At 35.0% G+C, this 21464-nt stretch overlaps 1 protein-coding gene and 1 long non-coding RNA gene across 2 annotated transcripts in view; one reads left to right on the top strand and one right to left on the bottom strand.

The window, feature by feature from the left end:
- Positions 1–21464, top strand: part of LOC6575873 (zinc finger protein chinmo) — a 60301-nt gene that overhangs the window by 15178 nt on the left and 23659 nt on the right. The gene's annotated exons all lie outside the window — the stretch shown is intronic.
- On the bottom strand, positions 4513–6007 carry LOC122757141. Its single transcript, XR_006357060.1, has 3 exons — positions 5789–6007; positions 4609–5701; positions 4513–4550 (listed from the first exon to the last, which is right to left on the bottom strand). It is a non-coding gene; the product is annotated as an uncharacterized LOC122757141 (long non-coding RNA).

Genomic DNA, 21464 nt, shown 5'->3' with positions numbered 1-21464 from the left:
GTAAGTGTGCGTGTGTGTGTGTGTGTGTGTGGGCGACCCATCAATAGAGTGGCTTAGGTTAAAAGGTTTGGTTGTTTAAGGGATTTGTTCAAATTCGCTGTGACTCACAAGAATGCGAAATTGAGTTTCATTTGGAGTAAAGATTTTTAATGGATGTGTAAACTGGATATTGGCAATATATGTACATACACATATATACATAAATATATATATATCTATAGAGAATCAATATCATAGTTTAAGCATGCAAGAAAATATATTTATGATAAAAGTAAGTAGATTAAACTGCATTTTGAAAATAAAGTGATAAAGCACAACTCTATAAATGCATTTTTCAACACTATAAGCAGCCCAAAGACGCTAGAACACAAATTTACAAAAGCCCCCTTATAAATGAAACATAAATTTTTCGGCAGCAGAAAGCTAACCATGAATCTTTTAGTATTTCGTTAACTTACAACACTATAATTACATTTACTAGTATTTTACAACACTTAAACAAAAGCCAAATTAGAAAACCAATGTTAATGAAGGTTAACAATTATTAAATTAAAAATTAAAACTCATCATATTAATACAACTTGCAACACCATAATTGCATAGCACTTGATAGCGTTTTTCAACACTTGAAAAAGTAACGTTTAATGCAAACAAAGGCAGTTTCTATTGTCACGCAAAAAGTCGCCCACGAATGACGCCAAATGTCAAATGTTTATAAAAACAATTGAAATTAAATTTATTATAAACAATATATGGCATATAAAGCACATATTTCTTTGACAAATATTTCAGAAGAAAGAAGAGGAAGATGAAGAGGAAGCAATAACAAAACGAGTGTGTGACGCATGCAAAAAAAAAAAAAAAAAAAAAGAAGCAAAATGAACAAAATAAAAGGAAATACTTCAAATTATTTCTTGTTAGTTTTATGGAGTTGCATGGCTTTATATGTGTATATTATACATATATGTGTATATATGCATCATATATAAATTTATATACACACATATATGTACACATATGACTTTAATGCAATGCAAAAAAAAAAAAAAAAAAAAAAAAAAAAACCTAAGCAAATGCGTCACAAATTTTGCTTTTACTTTTAGCTCTGAGCTCGCGTCTTTTGTGCTTGAAACATATTTATTATAGCAGCTGTTGTTGTTGTTGTTACTGCTGCTGTTGTCGCTGTTGCTGTTGCTGTTGCTGCGCTGCTGCTGATTGCGTGCAACAACTTGGCAATGCGACGCAAACTCTTTTTCGAGTCCCAAATTTTGGCTGGCGACGCTCGAAGAAAGCGAAAGTTATGACATTTTGGCAGCCAAATGAAAGTGTAGATATATATATGTATGTATGTGTGTGTGTGAGGAAGAGTGTACGTGTGTGTATGTTGTGGGTGTTAGCTAGGCAGCGACAAATTGCATTTGTCATAAATTAGTGCGCAAGCAGCTGCTGAAAATATTCTGCAAAATGATTAAATTTTTAAATTAGTTATACATATATACAAATATTATACATATTTTTTATATTATATATATATATTTTTTTTTATATAGAAAAATATGTACATATGTACTTTTAAAATATTTTTTAGAAATAAAATAAATATATTATAAATTACAAAATAATTAATTAATAAATAAAATATAGATTTTAAAAATACCTAAATATACGCAGCACGCAATAAAAGCCTCTTCAATATATGTACATATATATTCATATTGAATACATAGCAATCAAAATTAATTCTACTAAAAAGAAAAATAGAATTTTCAACACTAATACAGTAAATTTATCCGCAGCTTTTCACGTTTAATAAACTTCAACTTCACACACAACAAAGCGCCTTATATCACGTTATTATCATTATATATATGTATATATGTTTGCATATATTTTTATTCTCTGCTTCATTTACATCATGTGGAAAAGCGTGGCCTAAAAAAAAGAAAATCATTTAAAAAGCCAACAATTAAGAAACGAAACAAACTTCACTTCACTTTGTTCAGCGCTCGACGTTGACTTTGAATGAAAATATTTATGCATATAAAGTGAGGCACTCACACATACATACACAGTGACTTTTGTATCTGTGTGTGTGTGTGTGTATGTGTGGGGGGGCATGTAAAAAGCAGCGTAAAAAGAAAAGCAAAAAAAAGGCAGCTAAAATAAAATAAAATACAAATTTATCTTGAACTTGAACTTGAAATGAAGACATCGAAGTCGTTTACCAGAGCAGCGACGTCGACGTCGCGACGTTGACGTTGACGTCGTTTTGTCTGCTTTCACAGTTGTTGTTGTTGTTGCTGTTGTTGGTAAGGCATTTATCTGCTATGGCTGCTATGGTTGGCGTTGATGCGCATTAACGAAGGGGTTTTCAGTTAAATTGTATGTAAATATATAAACATTTATACAAATAATTGAATAAATATTAATATAGATAGGATGCAAGTATAAGGCGAAAGCAAGCAAATGGCTAGCTGAAGACCCTTCCATAGTTCCCTAGCTTATAGTTTATATATTGTTTAGCATCAGTTCTTATCGGATATATATACCCTATCTACACAATTTCAATAGGCACAAGTTTTACCCATTAAAAAAAAACAGCAAACGGAAAAAATGGTAGAAAGCCCGCATTTTGCTGCAGCAAATTTGCAATTAATTTGATTTCTTTTTTTTTTTTTTGCATGTGTATAACAGACTACGGGAACTCTACTGCTGCCTCTACGTCTCTCTACTCTCTGTCTCTCCCCTCTCGCTCGCTCTCTCTCCGTCTCACTCAGCGTGCAGCTTTGTGCTGAATGTCAACGCAATTGTGACTTTGAAATTGCGCCAGACATACAACAAAAATACTGCAGCAACAACAACAACAACAACAACTTGTATTCAGTTTGTTTTCGCTGCAGGCGGTAGAGAATGCACAGCTAGAAGATACCCCATGCTGTCTAATTGAAAGAAAGAAACATGAAGTGGAATTTCGCTTGAATATAGATAATGACGATATATGCATCAATATCGATTCTATAATCTATAGATACATATACATGTATGTATACATCACCAGTATACCCGCTCTACCCAACTTTCGCAGGGTATAAAATGAAACATGAAATTGTCTGTTGTTTTGTTTCTTTCACTTTTTGTTCTTTTGCTTTCTTTACTTTTTGTTTTCATTTAGTGTAACAGTCTGTCAGCCCGTCAGTCTGTCAGCCCGTCAGTCTGTCAGTCTGTCCATCCACACAAAAGCGGGCTGGGCTCCGGCTAAAAGTTTCGCGCAGCTCGGGCATTCACAATATTTTTAGTTGTTGCTTCTGCTGCGCACAAAACATTCAAATGCATACAAAATGCTTTTTAATGAGATAATCGCTAAAAAAAAAAAAGGGGGAAAAAACAAATATTAATATTAAGAAAACAATATAAATAAATATGCTCAAAAGTACGCAAAAAATTAAAAGCTTTAAATATTTTGTATTCCATTTAAGAGAAAGAAGATAAATAACATAAATAATAAGCTCTTAATTAAGCTATAGAGCGCTGGCAATATAATATAACAATTTATATGTTTCAAAAATAAATATTTCGAATTTGTTATATATATAAAATGATTAAAAATAATATATAAATTAATTTTTTTTAAATAGTTTCGATAAATGCTAAAAATATTAAAGAAGAACGGTAGAGAAAAACGAGAATATATGAATTTTAAAATTAACAAACTAATCAATATTCATTATATATTAAAATTATACGAATTAAGTACAGCAAAAATGCTATAAGTTAAGTAAATTTAAATTAAAATAATATAAAACGTTTATTATCTATATTAAGATAAATTAAATATACTTAATTAAAAATAATGGATTGAACTAAAAAACTATTATTATATTTAGTATTTTGATTACACAAAATATTGACATGTATATTTATATATTTTGTTTTTAAATATTTACATTTCATTTTATTTGGCTGTCAGTTTGAAGAGCTCTTAAAATTTCAGTCTTGTAGAAAAAAAAAACAAAAGAAGAGTAAAAATTCGATGAAAATTTTTACAAGTAGATGACACATCACATTAAAAAATAACAAGTAAGAAGGCTCCAGTCGAGACTGCTCGACTAGGAGATACCCTGAACCCTCCAAGCTGATATTCTAATCAGTCTGGACTTCTTTTATGCACACATACATACACATGCACTTATAAGCACGCGCTCTGCTGACTGCGCAGTTAGCAGCGACTGCGCTTGGGCTGCGCTGCAATGCACTATAGGAAAAAAGCCCGAAATTTTGGCATCAATTCTAAAAATAGAGCTAGGAGGTTGAAATTTTACATACACCTAAGATAGACTAAGTTAGAATTTCGAATTTTTTTTTTTTACGATTTGACCACGCCTTCTCCCCGCCTCCTTGTTACCCAATTATGAAATCATGTGTACTTCAGACATAAATTTTTTAAATATATTATATATATCTTACATTACATATCTTCATATAAAAATAAATGTGTACAGCTTATTATATAATAAAAAAATTAAAATGTGTATATTCATTCCGTTGATACCCTGTAAAATTAAGGAAAATATGAAAAAAAATGTTGTATTTTTATTTTACAATAATTACCACATCTCCAAAAATTAACATCAATAATCATAATTTTCTTCATCCAATTCGATATTCGGGTCGAAATTGTTTGCATCATCCTCATCCTCATCTTCAGCTTCTAAACTTTCAGTTTCATTTGTAAATTGATGCGCGATTTGCGGAGGCTCAATCAGAGCAAACAGATCAATCACTTCGCTTGGAAATTTTAATTTTTTGTGAAGCTTCTGTCTTTTTTTAAGACAGAGACTTGACAAAAGCGGATCAGATGAATCTAATGCCCTGTGAAAAACATCAGTGATGTTGTTTAGCCTACTGCTCTTTCTGGCATGCGACCTTCTGTCATTTTTATAAATTTTGTTTCGAGCTTCTGATGCGTTTTCTCCGAGAACACCAACAGGAACTATGCAGCTATCCATTATTTGGTATCCATGGATCAAAACTTTGTGCACAGTTGGGGACATGGGATACCAAAAATAGTTATTCATATATATTTCAATATTTCACTTCGAATGCCATATCATTTTCTTTGCATTTTTTTGCTGAAACCGATGCAGCATGTATAAACAGTTGGGTTGTGTGTTCTTCTTGACTTGCAAGATCAGAAGCTAATTTTCTCTTCAGCCGACTGCCTGCTTCTTCATAAGTAAGTTCTTTACGGCCAGCTTTATCTTGCGAGGACTTAACTTCTTTTAAGTTGATAAATATTTTGCCCTCGACCCACCGTGAAGGTGTTGCTTTGAATCTATGCAGATTACGGTTACATCTGGGCAAATATCTTTTAACAAAAGCAATAAACTGGGCTACTTGGGTAGAAATACTGTTTTCTACATTTTCATCCACATTATTATTAATTTTTTCAATCATAAACAATTTCACCGCGTCTGCTTGGCGATTGTTGCTTGCCCATACGTCTAGAAGCTCTGAGCGCGTAAACTCATACTTAGCTATAAAAACGTTATTTTTTCGAAATGGAGCAAAAAGGAGCAAAAACGGTTAAAAGCCTCTAATAATAGAAGTTTCAGACAACACGTTTGCAATTAAACTTCATCACTAGTCTCCTCTATTTGTAAGTTATGTTCCACGAAACACGAACTATTTTGTTATTTTTTAGCTAAAATACACAACAACAAAACATTGAACAATTAGACAAGTAAGCAAATGAACTCAAAAATTTGAATTGACAATTTATAGTACATACCATCAGTAATGTTTTCCATTTTTAAAGTTATAAATTTTATTTTTATTTACCGCAGTACTAAACTTCAAAGTTGCACAATTTTTCCCGCGCTTTTTTTGCATACAAAGCAACTCTGGGTCAGCTGACTTGCAGCCCCGCGTTATATAGTAGGGGCAGTCCATAAAATTTTTAAAAAATTCATTTTATATTAGTTAAGATATTTATTATTGGAAAATAAAAAAAAAGGTTAAAAATTGATAAAAAAAAAATTGTATTTATGCCAAAATTTCGGGTTTTTTTCCTATAGTGCAATGTGGGCAATATTATGAGAATTTATTTGTTGAATAATTTCTTTTGTAGACATACGATCTTAATGAAACTTTCAGAGCGTAATCATATGGCTAAAATATGTGTACATTCCAAAGCACAAGTCTCTAGTACTTGAAATGCGTTTTTTACAAATTGGGGGAGAAGGGGGCGTGGTATCCAAAATCTGTAAATTACAAAATCTTTGTATCCATTAACTTTATATACAACCTAAATTTGAAGTCTCCAGGTCTAAAAGTGTTAAAATTAGGCAGAAAAAACCAAGTCGATTTTTCGATTATTCTCGATAAAAAAGTTATCGGACGAGTTATCGAAAAAATAAAGCAAACTTGTACTGCCTATGGTATACACGAGTATGCATGCCAAATTTCAGCTCTCTAGCTCTTATATCTTCTGAGATTCTTTTGCTCATACGGACGGACGGACGGACGGACGGACGGACGGACGGACGAACGGACGGACAGACGGACAGGGCTATATCGACTCAGCTCGTCGTGCTGATCAAGAATATATATACTTTATGGGGTCTGCGATGATTCCTTCTGCCTGTTACATACTTTTCACAAAACCATTATACCCTGATTTCCCATTTTCAATGGGTTCAGGGTATAATGACATAACAGTGCAAATAAATTGAACAAAATAAACAACAAGCGAGTGCGAAATGCAAAAGTTCATAAATTAAATGAAACAAAAAGTAAATAAAATAAAATGAATATACATATTTGAGTAAATATACATATATACACTGCGCGTCATCAGGTTAGCGCCCCCCTTTACACTCAACCTCAAAGCTAAATAAAATCTAAACCAGCAGAGCTCCATCTTTGAAATTTTTTTACATTATACTCCATTTATTTCTCTTTAAAATACAAAAAGAATGGCTACTGTAACAATAAGGATTATTTTTATACCCTGAACCCATTTTCAATGGGAAATCAGGGTATAATGGTTTTGTTGAAATGTATGTAACAGGGAGAAGGAGGCGTGGCAGACCCCACAAAGTATATATATTCTTGATCAGGGTGACGAGCTGAGTTGATTTGGCCCTGTCCGTCTGTCTGTCCGTCTGTCCGTCTGTCCGTATGTATGAACGCGTCGATTTCAGAAGATATAAGAGCTAGAGACTTCAAATTTTTTTTAAAATGTCCGTAATTACAGCGCGCATATCAAGTTTATCATTAAAAATCGATAACTCATCCCGATCTTTTTTTATCGATAAAAAACCTTATCGAAACCCAGTCATAAAATTATATCTTCTACACCTTTATTGCTAGAGTCTCCAAATTTTTAATGTATGCTTATATGCAATTTATACAATTTCGGTTTTTGTTAAAATTTACCCCCCACCTCTAAATTCACCCCCTCACCCTCACTTTTGTAAAAAGCGTATTTCAAATACTAGAGACTTGTGCTTTGGCAAGTACATGCATATTCATGTTATAATCATAATCTAAAAGTTTCATGAAGATCGTACGTCCATAAAAAAAGTTATTAAACAATTAAGTTCTCATAGTAAGCGCACACTGCAGCCCATGCGTGTTTATGCGTGGTTGCTTGTATGTGTATGTGTGTGTGTGTGTATGCGTTTGTGTCTGTATGCGTGTGTGTGTGTATGTGTGTCTATATGCGTGTGTGTGTATGTTTACCTGTGTGTTCGTACGTGCGTGTGTGTGTGTGTGTGTGCGTGTTTCTTGTGTAAGCTGAAAGTCGCGAAAAAGTATTGAAATATCTATTGCTCCAAGGGTTCAGGGGATCTCGTAGTCGAGCAGTCTCGACTAGAGCTTTCTTACTTGTTTAATAATTTTTTTTGTAAAATGTACAAAAAACATGTAACAAAAATTTGGTCATCAGATTAGCGCCCCCTGCGCTAAATTCAATTTATTTAAGTTAATTACCAAAAATAACACCTGTATTTTAAGCTATTGTTATTTTTAAGTAATATTAGTAGTGCGTAGTGCCGTTTTTTGTTTGAAATTACTTAAAAAATTCGATTAGGAATGGAATTATAAAGTTGTTCAATATTATTCAAGGATATGGTTGATTAAGCGTGTTCAGTACCTTCGATTAACTCTGTCTTTGTACTATAATGCTTTCCGGACTCATATACTTTCCTGACCAACCATCCCCAGACGTTTCCAATGATATTAAGGTCGAGTGAGTATGGTGGCCACTCCATGAGATCAATTTTTTGGCCCTGAATCCAGGACTTCAGGGATCGGGCGGTCTGAATTGGAGCATTATCATGCTGGAAAATCTAATGCCGGTTTTCAGACAGGTTATAGAAATGCGGAACAGCAGTTTTAAACACGATATTATGGTCCTATGCGTTCATGCGCGATGTCAAAAATTGAAGCTTGCAAGTGCTGTAGTACGATATTGATACCTACACAAATGCCACACCACCCCCTCGCCGCAGCGGCTTGAAAACCGTTCCAAATAATGTTCTTCTATGAGTAGGTCATGGATATAATAATTATAGCCATCAGTTCCTTCCAAATTCAGTTTTTATCATCAGAAAAGCCAACATGCTGCCATTGGATAGGCCACGTCATGTTCGCCCGGCCAAAATTAATGCGTATTTCTTTTCTCAGCATATCGACTGGTGTCTTTTTTTTTACATTCTGTTTCTTTAAGTAATTAACTTTCTTAATTGCTCTTTAGACCGTTGATAAGCTCGTCTTAACACTGATTTTAACCCTAATCTTGGTGGTCGATTCGTGGGAATTCGAAGCTTCTCGAACTAATGCTCTTCTATTTCCTTCTGAAATCACTTGATTATTGCCGCTTATATAGTTTTTTCCATAGTTTTCCCTATTTGTAAGAAAATTGCCACTTTGTTTTCTGTTTTTTCCTGATTTTTCAGCAATTTTATGGTTGCATAGTCTAGATTCAAAGTATGCCTAAATCTTTGATTTTCAACCAAAGATAAAACTGTTTCTTTACCCATACTATAAATATATTGAATACTTTGAGCTTCACAAAAAATTTGGTGAGTGTAATTGCCAAAATAAGCAAGATAATTACAATTGCATTTGGGGGCGCTAATCTGATGACGCAAAATAAGTGCACACATTTTTTGCGAAAATAGAGAAGGATAGAAAATAAAACATAACGGGTTTTCACTCGCGGTTTTTTTTGGTATGAGAGACATCTCATATAATGATAATGAAATAAAAAAAAAACCAAGAAGTTGTGTGCAATAGGCAAAGAGAAAAACGTAAAAGAAAATGAGTGTAAGGGGGGGCGCTAACCTGATGACGCGAAGTGTATATATATACATATACATATACATATATATTTGGATATTATTGCATATAATATACAAAATTGCAAAGTGCAAAAATAAGCAAAAATAAATGAAGCGCGAAATAAGTAATATTTAATACCCTGTATGTAGTGAAAGCTGATTGAATGTGGTATACTGGCTCTGTTAAGGGTAGACTTATGATAGAAGAAAGTATATAAATATATAAGAATAGTCAAAAATGTAAAAATATGTTAGAACTCCACAATTCAGTATTATTGCTTCGATTTCACTAACTCTGTCTCTCTCTCTTTCTTTCTCCCTCTCTCTCTCACTATATGCAATAATCATTCATAAAACTATCAAATCTTTAGATTCCTGTTAAAAATACATACATACTTCAATACTTCAATACGACATACAGAACCAGCTTATATGTTGATTAATGTGTTCTTCCACTTCCTTAATAACATTAAAAATCGATTTTGTAGCTTCAGTTGTCTTTTTAGCATAACTCTAAGTATTTAAGCGCTACGCACGTTAAAATTGATATATCTGCTCTTCTATACTGTAAACACCTTTCACTTGTATTTTTTTGTTTAACTCTAAAAACTTTTATACAAAATTAACAAATCTCGCAAACTTTAAAAACTAGAAACATTAAATTTAGTATTTAGTTTTGTATAAGGTATATTTAGTGTATGTTGGTTATTTTTTGTGGATAGTTTTTCGTGTTTTATAAGAACTAGGGTCTTATATTTTAGGTTATGGTTATTATGGTTATTAATAAAATTGAACAACGAAAGCTCGAGTTATAGAACAGTTTGGCAAAAAAGGGCCTTAAAAACCAAGAAAAAAAAATAATAAAAATAAATAATGAAGATAGCTTCTTTTTTTCATAAAATTAAGCTGAAGATATGAATTATTTATGTTATGTCTAAACGCAGACGGCCACAGCTTAGTGCAGTGTATCTGGCAGTCGAGCACGCCCGCGTGGCGTAAGCTAAATACTGTCTATGTGCAAAATGTATCTGCAGCTGTCTATCAGTTGCCTTTGTATCTATAATTGTGTAGATGCCGTCGCTAAAAGTTGTTGTTGTTGTTGCTGTTGTTATGTATTAGCGTTATTATTTACTCGCTTTTGCGCGTATCTTTCGTTTCGTTTGGTTTCGTTTTGGCTGTTTGCCGTGGAAGCAGCGTAGAATGAAAGATTTGTGGAATTGGGACACTTGTGTGCAGTGTGTCTGCGCTTTACGGTTTTTTATCTTGCTCTCCTCATATTCTCGTCTCTTTCCATTTTCTGCTACGCGTCGCTGGCTAACGGCGCGTATCTGTGAGATACTTTTGCACTGCCCGCCCCACACAACGGCGACTACGACTGGGTGGGCTGCTTGTTGCTCTCTGCTAACTAAGCGAAGAGACAGCTAAATATCAAACAACAACAGCAACAACAGCAACAACAAAATAAGTTTTTTTGAAAAACAAATTTTGCTGCGCGTGGCTGACAAATGTTGTCAGCAACAATTTCAACTAAATATATGTGTATAAATATATTTATATGTTTCATATTTTGGCAATGGACTAAAATTATTACAAATAAATTACAATTTTCAATCTGCTAAATAAAATTCTTTGGCTAAAGTTTTAGCAATATTTTTTTAATTTAATTATTTTGTTTTTACTTTTTGTAAATGTTAAGAAGTAGTTAAATAAGAATTAATTATTATTTTATTTAATTTTTTTATCTTATAAATATTATATGTTAACATTTTTTTTATATAAAGTTTATTTATTTTATGAATATTCTTTTATTGTATAATTTATATTTATTTTTAAAAAATAATTTTTACATTATTTATTTATTTTATGTATTTTTTTTTCTTTTTGTTTTTAATATTCAATGTTGTATTTATTTAATAAATATTATATAAATATTTTTTTTTTTTTTTTTTTTTTTGAAGGAATATTTTTTTATTTAGTTTAATTGGATTTTTCTGTATTCTTTTTTCTATATTTATATTTATTGTTTAGTTTCGATGATTTAACTTTTGCTTATAAGATTTTTTTATTTTATAAATTTTAGTGGACAGGCTAATGCGGCGTATGCTTAACTTTCTCTCTCTCTCGCTCTCTCTCTCTTTCTCGCACTGTATTTTAACTGCAATTGAGACGCTTCCGCTGCTTTTTTGACGCTGCGCATATCTAAAATGCAAATAATAAATTTTAAAAAATTAACCAAAAAAGAACTTGAAATAAAACACATATACATTTGCGTGTGTGCGTGCGTACGTCTGTATATGTGTGTATATAGAGAATACACAAGATTGCAACCAAGGTCAGCAATGACGAATAACAGCAAAATGCGCTGCTGTCAGTTGTTGTTGTTGTTGCTGTTGTGCTCTGTACCAGTCGCAGATCTCAGCAAAAAGCAACACACACACACACACACACACACACACACATACATGCGCGTAGTCAAAGAGTAAGTGCAAATGAGTGAGGGCTAGCTGTTGTGCAACGTAGAGCAAGTGAGTGAGCGAGCGAGACAGCGGCGTCAGCAGCAGGGTGTGGAAGAGGAAGCGGGATAGCACGCGCAACAAATGCGCCAAGCAAAAAGTAAATAATTTTTATTTGTCAGCGCAATTCAGTTCGAGTCCGGGTTCTGTGCGCGTATATAGAGGTTCCCCCTACATATGCACTAAATATGCATATATAGTACATAATTAGTGTGGTATATAGTTTAAGTGTATTTAGTTAATAGGACTACGAGCATAAATCCATCGATCTTTAAATATGCAATTCAATCAATATCAAATAATAAAAAAAAAATTGCGGAAAAGTCTAGTGTGCAAAATGTGATTAAGTGAAAACCAACGTCATACTTGCTGTTTATAAATAATAAATAATGCAGGTACTCTTAACCTTCATTACTAAGCATTGCATTATATCATCCACTTGTATATGGCTCCCCTATATGGTTCTACTTCTGGGAATTCATAAACAGAAGAGCTTATTTGTAAGAAACTGCATTAGAAACGTACTTATACCATACAGTGTACCAATAATATCTTTGTATATTCCTATACATGTATGTACATACATATATTTAAAGATACTTGTATAAGATTTCAAAATTCTTTAGATTATTATAAAACTAAAAACTATTTTAATATCATGCAAAGTTTTGCAGTTATGCAAGATGTCATAATGCTTTCTGATTTATGCTAATGTGCTTATGTATGCATATATGTATATGTGTTTATACATATGTACATATACTATGTCCCGCTAAATTCCTAAACTATTAAGACGTATTCCTCAAACAATTTTATTTGAAAATCCATATGATTTTTATGGCAATACGAAAAAGGGGCTTGACTTAACCAAGTAAACAATTTTAAATATTTTTCGATATTTTTTTACAGTTCAAGATAGAACTCATCTCCTCGAAAAAACGTCTTTTAAACTAAAGTGTAAAGAATATTGTTATATGATAAACCGATATTAATAGCTGTAACTCACTTAAGTGAAGGTCAATCCGCTAAGTCCAAAATTCCAAAACAAGCAACAAAAAAATATATATATATTTTGCATATTTCACATGCATTAATTGCTTAATTGATGCCAATGTGCAAAACGCGCATTTATTCAATTCATTCAATTTCGCATTCACAACAAACACTTCAAAACACACATTTACACACACACACACACACACACACCTACATGTGTAGAGATCCACTCATGGAAAGATCTTGAAGTTTCTGTTCTCACCTCTCGCTTGCGCGATCAATTCCTGGAATTCCTTTGACTAACTAACACGCGCATCTCTTTTGCTGCTCCTGCTGTTGTTATTGTTATTGTTGTTGTTGCTGCTGCTGTTGCTGTTCTCACACGCACAGCATACAAATTGCAAAAAGCAAAAGAGAAGAAAAACAACAACAGCATCGCGGCGCCGAATATCCTTGAAAAAGGCAAAAGACGATAGAAAAAAACAACAAAAATAAACGCAGCAAAAACTGGCAACGCAAGCGCAGAGACTGCACAACAGCAGCAGCAGCAGCAGCGGCAGTAAAGCAGGAACAACAACAACAACGGAAAAGATAAATCAAACAGTAACTAACCACACACACACACATACATACATACAACATACACACACGCAAATATGCAGCGACCAGCCGACAAACCGTTTTCATCAATTTTAGCTATACCCTAGGAGTAGTCAGTATATAGGTCATTATGAGCGCTGCGTTAGCTGGCAGCTTATCAATCGTAATTCCCGTTAATGGCAAACATTGACTAAAAATAGAAATAGAAATATATAGCGGTAAATTTTGACAGAAATATCAACAATAATTTTTGCAATTGCTTATCTCAATAATTAATTGCATAACAACTATCGATCCCCAGGGCATTCGTGAGTCGAGCAAGCCTCTCTACGAAGCTTTGTTATGCTTCTCTCCTCGCTATTGCCGAATTGCTGTCGTCGCGTCGCCGTCGCCGTCATCGCGCAAATAACTGCATTTGACCTTGTTTCGCTGTGCGCTGGTATTGGTGCTTAGAACAAACAAGATATGCCGATTGTGTTCGTGTGTGACTGCAGATATGTATGTGTGTATATGTATGTATGTATACATGCAGAAGTCGATATGTATGCGAGTATATGTACATATCTACGTGGATATGTATGTATGTTGTATTTTGGACGCCTGTTTGCTTTGCTTTTGATATTCGCGGAGAGCCGCGAACTTGCTTTGTTCGGCTCTGAGCGTGTGTGTGTGTGTCAGTCGGGTACAAGTGTATGTATTAATTCAGCTGCGCATGGCACACACAAAGCAACTCTCTCACACACGCACATACACATATACAGCAACTGAGTCAGCGCCACGCCGACGCCTGCATTTGCCTTAGAAAGTTCGCCCAAAAAAATAAACTATGTATGTATAAATCTTAATAATGGAACCTACGTAGAAAAAAAAACTTCCATTAGAGAGAGGGAGAGGAAGAGAAACAACGATCACAGCCTGCACTTTTTTTTTGCTCATTTTGTTGTTCTCTATGCTTCGCTTTTGCCAAAATTCAAAATGTAGGTTAAATTTTGCGGAAATCACGCGAGTGCTCATAAAAAAGAGACGCAAAAAAAAAACCCAGAAGTATATAAATATATATAAAGGCTATAAAAACAGATACGTGCGCAGATAGCACACTCACACACGCAAATATATAATAATGTTGTATTAATTTGTTATTACTTTGTTGTTGTTGCTATTCATTCTGACGTTTGTCTTCTGTTATTCCGTTATGCAATAATCGTACGCAAATACATATGAATACATATATGTATATTGACCGATAGTCATTCACTCAATCATAATATCTGACTGACTGACTGACAAACAGGTGCTAAATTTTATTCGCGTGTACGGAGAGATATGAATTAGCTATTCATAAAGAAATTTGCGACATTTTTTATCTCAACTCGTTTGTTTCCCATCTAAAATGAATTCATTTACAATTTAAATCACAATTGTTTCGTGCATTGTTGCTGCCCCGTCTGGTTCGTGTCTAAAGCACAACTTTATCAGAAGTGAATTATCTGTCTCGCATGCCAATTAGCTAAACGCCATTTTTGCGCATTTCAATGCGTCCAATCAGAAGTGCACACCAGCTGCATGCCTATGTGTGTGTGCAGCTTTTTGTTTTGCAATCTGCAGCGCTCGAGCGCGGGAGAGTGAGAGAAAGAAAGAGCGAGAGCAATATTTGCACGATCGCTTAGTATAGCTGGTTCGGCTGGCGGCACTTCGGCTAACTGTGCTGGTTGTTGTTGTTGCTTCACTCGGTGCAATTTATTCGCATGCGCTTTTCGCTTCGTCGTTTCAAGTTCGTGCAGCGCTGTGCATTTTAATTTGTCGGCTTCGTTGTTGCGTCGCTGTGTTTTTGCTTTTGCATTTATTCAATGCACGAAGGCTGCTCGTTAAATAGTTGTTGTTATTTTTGCCGTTGACTCTAATTGGCATTACATGCCCATTGGTCGGCTGCAATGTGCTTCGGGTCTGTAGTGCATTATTATTGGATGGCTTTGGCAAGTGTTTGCATATATGTAAATAGATCGTGACACGAGCACTATTCAGTAAATTGTTGTCAATTTTGATTTAAGCTTTAATTGGCATGTAAAATGCGCTTCGGGTCTGCAGTTAATTCTTATTGGATGGCGCTGGGGGAGCAGATCTTGGTAGCTACAGTGGGCAAAATAATGTGTGTATTTTAAAAAATTTTATTTCTTTGTTCGAAATTTCAATGAATATAAACTTATTAGCTAAAATTTAAGCTTTTCACTGTGTTTCTGTGAATGCATTACTAATCGTTTCTCTTTTCTTTCATTGCAGGTAACTATTAATTTGCTTACCAATTAGGATAACGACTACCCTGTAAGTGTTTTCTTCAGCTCTCTATCGATTTTGTGCGATTCACATCCCTCCACACTGTGCAGCATCATTGTGCAAGCGTAAGCATATGTCAACTCCCAACTCTGGCAAAAGTTACTTTGAGTTTGTTAAGTTCTCCCCCTGGCTGGACAAAATGTTAGTCAGCCATGGCAACCACCCAACCACCAATTGTTCAACAAGCTGAATGCACACAGTGGTGCGCACTTGGACATGCAACCACAATAACAACAGCAGCAACAACAACAGGAAAAACAGAATGCAATTTCGTTTGAAGAAAATTCGTGTGTAAAATGTTGGCAACCACCTTTTGGTGAAAAATCTCGGACGGAGTCGGGCGCCTGTCGCTCTGCTCGACGAGTTTATCCAGCTTTTCCTGCCCCACCCACCAGGCTCTCGCTTTGGGCACGTGCTGCAAATGCGTTGCACGTTGCTGATAATGAAGCCAGTTGCAACCCTCTCCTGCTCCTCGGGCACAAGGCAGGGCAAGGGTCGAGTGCCTTGGCTAGGGGTGCGTGCTGTGTGTGCACAAATACATGCATACATGCATATATATATATGTCTAATCCTTGTTCATGTTGCAGCTGCAGCAGCAGCAACGGCAACAACAACCCCTCAAGTGCAACAATGCTGCGCTTGCAACATCGTTTTTCCTCGTTTTTTTTTTTTTTTTTTTTGCGCTCTTTCAGTTAATTAAGCGCGCATCTTTGTTGCAATGTGCATGTGGCAAGGGTTGCTTTTCCCATTTCCTTCTTCTTCTTCTTCTGTCATGTTAAGCTGTCAAAATCTGCTGATGCGACAGGCGTGTGCCTCTCCCATTGCCAGACCCTTTGCCTCTAACATTGCGAACTAATTGCACTTTCCACATCCTTTTTTTTTTTTTGCTTTCACAAAATCCTTCAACCGGTTTCTTCAATGCTGAAGCCGAAGCTGCATGAAGCGCTATGCCTGACTGCTGTCCAAAGAGGTGTTTTACACTGCTCTACACGGCTTGGCCAGCAATTGGAGTTGTTATTATTTGTTTTGAAGGATGGTTTTGGGTTTCGCCTTCACCCAAAGCGGGTTTCAATGGCAATGTATTATTAGAATAGTGTTGTTTACCTCAGTTTATCGAATGTTTTTTGTTAGGGAATATATAAGCCCATGGCTGTCTTTTGCATACATATGATATGCATTTCTGACTATACCATCAACATTAAATATTTTATAGGTTTAAAAATTAATGTAAATAAGAGTAGATAATAAAATATAGAACTAGGAATACGAAATTTGGAATATCGAATGATTAAATTGCAATTTTAAATATTGAACTGGGAATATGTAATATGTAATACGGTAAATGGCATATGGAGTTTGATGTATGGTATATAAAATATTAGATATTAAATATTAAATATTTGAAGTGAACAGGATTGCATAATATGGACTATGGACTATTTCTACTAGATTTCTTTAACTATTTGATATTTTAAATGCAAATTTTTTATTATCTATTGTATTTTTTACAAAAAATATCGAAAACTATTTCTAGTTTCCAAATCGGTTTCCCCTTCCATATTCGCACATTTTCACATTGGGCTTAGTTTATAATTCACTCTCACATTTCCAATTCACAGGACAGTTTCAAGCTCTTTGGACCTGTCCAAGTAATCCCAGTGGCAGCCTCTGTGTGTGTGTGTATGTGTGTGCTGCAAATCAGCTGCCAAGACATGTTCCATATATATGTACCTACAAGCAATGTATATATATGCCTTTAAATATATGTATATATGTATGTATATATAGAAAGAGGAGCCACATAATTTATGCCCATGTACAAAGAAGTTTGGGAAAAAGGCCTCACAGCGCACATAAAACGCAGACTGCAGCAGCAGCAGCAGCCGCAGCAGCAGAGACTGGGGCAGAGGCAGAGACAGAGGCTGAGCCAAAGGCAGTCGCACATAAATGCGGAAAAATCAATTTTCTTTTGTGCTTAAGGGTGGCTAAGCAAGCGCCGAGGGGCAGTGGCGGGGGCGGGGCAGCAGCGGCAGCAACATAAACTTCTTTTATTTGGCATTTGGGGGTTGCAGACGCACGCACTTTGTGCAGCGAATTGTCACCCAGTTTTTGCCAAATATTGACAGAGCCGCACACACACACACACACACACACACATGCACACTCTCCACTGCCTTCTCCGCTCCCACTCAGCCACAGTCTTCCACCTTCTCTCTCTCTCTCTCTCTCTCTTTCACTCTCTGTCTCTCTCAGTTTGTGGAGAGTGAAAGTGTAGAGTTACATAGGCTTTGAAGTGCACAAGTGCAGCATAATTTTGAGAGCTAATGCAATTAGGCAATTATTTAGTACAACAAACGGAGTTTAAGAGTGAGAGAGAGAGAGAGGGTGAGGCAGACACAGAGAGTGTAAGTGAGTGAACGAGTATTATTGTGTGTGTGTGTGTGTGTGTGTATGCGTGCTAATTACTCATGCCGCACGCAATTTTTTTCTTGGCGCACTCAGGCGTATACACAATAATTTACAGCTAGGCTGAAGAAACGTGCACTGAATGTAAAGGGAGAAAGAGACAGAAGCAGCAACAGCGCGTGGTGTGTGGGCGCCGAGTGCGGCAGTGCGAGCGAGTGAGCGAATTGGCGCAGGGAGCGCAAATGCAAGCGCCTAAAATAATGCTACGCACAAGGCAGAATTTGACATTAAACAACAAAAGCAATAGCAAAATATATATAAATGTACAGTAAAGCCTAACAAGTGCACTTCTGCTCTGAGCTTCAGGCAATCGAAAGATATCGTTAATATTATGAAAGTAACAAAAATGTATATAATTTGTTGAGCCGAAGGCCTGGTCGCTAGCGCTCTTATTATATACTTAGCTTTAATATTCTATGTATTATAGCTAACTTTGTAAAAATAAAAAAAAATATATAATTTGTATTTTTATTGACTATTTTTAGACTCATTTAAAACTATATGAATTTAAATTTAAAAAAAATTCTTTTGACATTTCTTGTGCATTTTATTTCATATAAAAATATCAATTCAAATTCAAAAAAATATGCAATATCTGAAAGTTTAATGTAAATTTTACTTTTCAGTATAAATTTTTTGTTTATATCTTTTTAAGGAAATGTATTTGATTTTAAAAAATTTAATCAAATTTGTTTGTTGCATGTTTTAAATTTTATTTTTTTTTTAATTTTTAAATTTTTTTATTAATAAATATTTAATCTGACATACTTAAAAACATTTATTTAATAATTCATTTGATTCTTTATTTTACCCTTTTAATAATTTTTTTGTTAGAGACTCTAAGAACTCTGTTTTTTCAATTATAATGAGATTTTCCATTATTATATTTTGTATTTAATTTTTTTTTTTTTTCCAATAGTAACACTCGTTTTTAACTTTGAATATGATTGTCTATACGGTATGTACTAACTGTTCGGCTAGTTAGTTTTCGAATCTCATAAGAGTGCACAATGGCAGGCATTACTGTACTGCATGTACATATACACCCAAGTCTGTATATATGTGCGCCTTCCAGGACCTTTTGCAATGACGTCAGCGGCTATAAAAATTGTTGTTATTAAAAGCTTGCGAGCTAAGGCAAGCCAAAATTTCGCATTGTCCTTAATGTCCTTGTTGCTGTTGCTGTTGTTGGTGCCATTGCTGTTGCTGTTGCTGTTGCTGCTGGGCAATTGAGCACAGGCGGCGGCAACTGCTGCCAAAACATTTTTTTTGTGGGGATGCAGCGCCGCAGAAACTGTTTTTGGGCACCCAAAAATTGTGAATACGTGACTCCTGAATGCGACTGAGTATGCGTGTGCATGTATGTATGTGTGCGTGTGTGAGCGTGTGAATGCGTGTGTGTCTATGTGTGCGTGTGCAGTTTGATAAGGGTTAGTGGGGATGCTATGTGGCTCCCCCTAATTGAAAATGTGTCAGGCAATTGTTAGTTTATTTGGCCACGCAGCAAATGAGCCTGAAATGGCAGCCAACCAAAAATCTGATCTAAGATTGAGCTATATACATATATAGATTGGTCAGCTTGAGCTGAAATATATAGATTGGTCAAAGAACAGCTCATAGACAACATTTATAATGTATAGAAGGAAGAGAGAGAGTCCTATATTTTGTATATTTCTCTTTCTCTCCCTCTCCCTCTTCCTCTCTTTAATGAGCTTTTTGTCTCTGTCCATTTTAGCGTCTATCTATTTCTATTTGTCCTTTCTCTCTAGCTCTTGATTTTCCTTTCACTCTATCTTTAAGTCTCGTTCTATATCTTCATTTGTATATATCTACTTGTCTCTTTTACCTTCCCTGTTTCTGACGCTTTTGCCAACTGTATCTGTATATCGTTCTTTGTTACTATATTTATCGTTTCTTCATTCTTTCTCTATATGCTTTTGCTATATTTATTATATTTATGTCTATATCTTTAGTTTTTTCCCTCCTCTTTCTTTCTTCGTCACTCTCTCTCTCTCTCTCTTTCTTTCTCTCTCTTTCACTCTCACCCTCTCTCTCCCTTAAGCTTCTGCATTCTTCACCCACATAACATTTTTAGTTATTTTTTTGCGAATTTCATTTTTCAAATTCATAAATTTCACGCAATATTTAAAGCCTTTGTCTAGGTCGTCATCGTCTCTCCCCAAGCTCAGTCCCTCATTCCCGGATTCTCTATTATGTGACAACCCCGAACGAGTTGTGCGTGTGTGCCACGCCCACTTTAAAGCAAATCACTTGACTTTTCATTAATAAAATTGGAGTTTCGCTGGATTTTGTTCCCACATTTCTTTTTTCTGATTAAATGCAAAACAAAAATTTGTTGGCCAGACGAGGAGGAGTTCGAGTGGAATATTGCTGTAGAGGAAACCCTCCGGTAACCCAACTCTATTCCCTCTTTTTGCATGCGTGTGGCGTTAGCCTACACCCATGCGTTTAACCCTTTTACCCAAAGTATTTTCTTTGTTGTTGAATTTTTTTTCAAATTTTCATATTTCTATTTATTTTTTGCTTTTTTTCCGCGTCAACTGAGACACGCAAAATGTGGCTTACCGTAAAGGATCTGCATTGGAAACACGAATACGCGCATTTGCGCTGCTACTTCTTCTTCTTGTCAATACACACACACACACGCACATTGCAACCCTCGACAAAAATTCATAACTTTTTCTATTCCCCATCAAAATATAAAAAAATTGTTTTCCATACGCATTAATGCAGCAATGCGTGCGCTTTCGCGGAGTGGGCGTTGGCTGAGGAGGCGTGGCTGTATACTGCTAGCCGCCTGGACATGTGACTCGCCTGTCTAGCTCCCTCTCCCCCTCTCTTTCACTCTCGCTATGCAGTCCTTGATACGCTTCGCTGAAATATTACTTCAACAGCCGGCGACTGATTAACGACCGTCTTTTGTTTTTGTTGAGCATTAAAGCGGAGGGGCTGCTATTGAGTGGGCGTGGCATGTTTTTGTATTACAAAATTAAGCTTAAATATCATGTGAGCTGATTGTGAATAGAAAGAAATTGCAGTTGATTATGATTGCTATAATAATTACATGGATTAAAAAAATATATGTTTTCTGATAACTTTCTTGAATATGTATGTATGCAAAAATGTGTGTTTTTATTTTTAATAATATTGAATATATAAAGAATAATTATAATTATATTAAATTGTATTTAGA

This window comes from Drosophila mojavensis, unplaced genomic scaffold (genome assembly GCF_018153725.1).
Source record: "Drosophila mojavensis isolate 15081-1352.22 unplaced genomic scaffold, ASM1815372v1 contig_36, whole genome shotgun sequence".
Lineage (NCBI taxonomy): Eukaryota > Metazoa > Arthropoda > Insecta > Diptera > Drosophilidae > Drosophila > Drosophila mojavensis.
The sequence above is the reverse complement of the archived record's forward strand: the minus strand, read 5'-3'. Positions and strand labels throughout refer to the sequence as shown.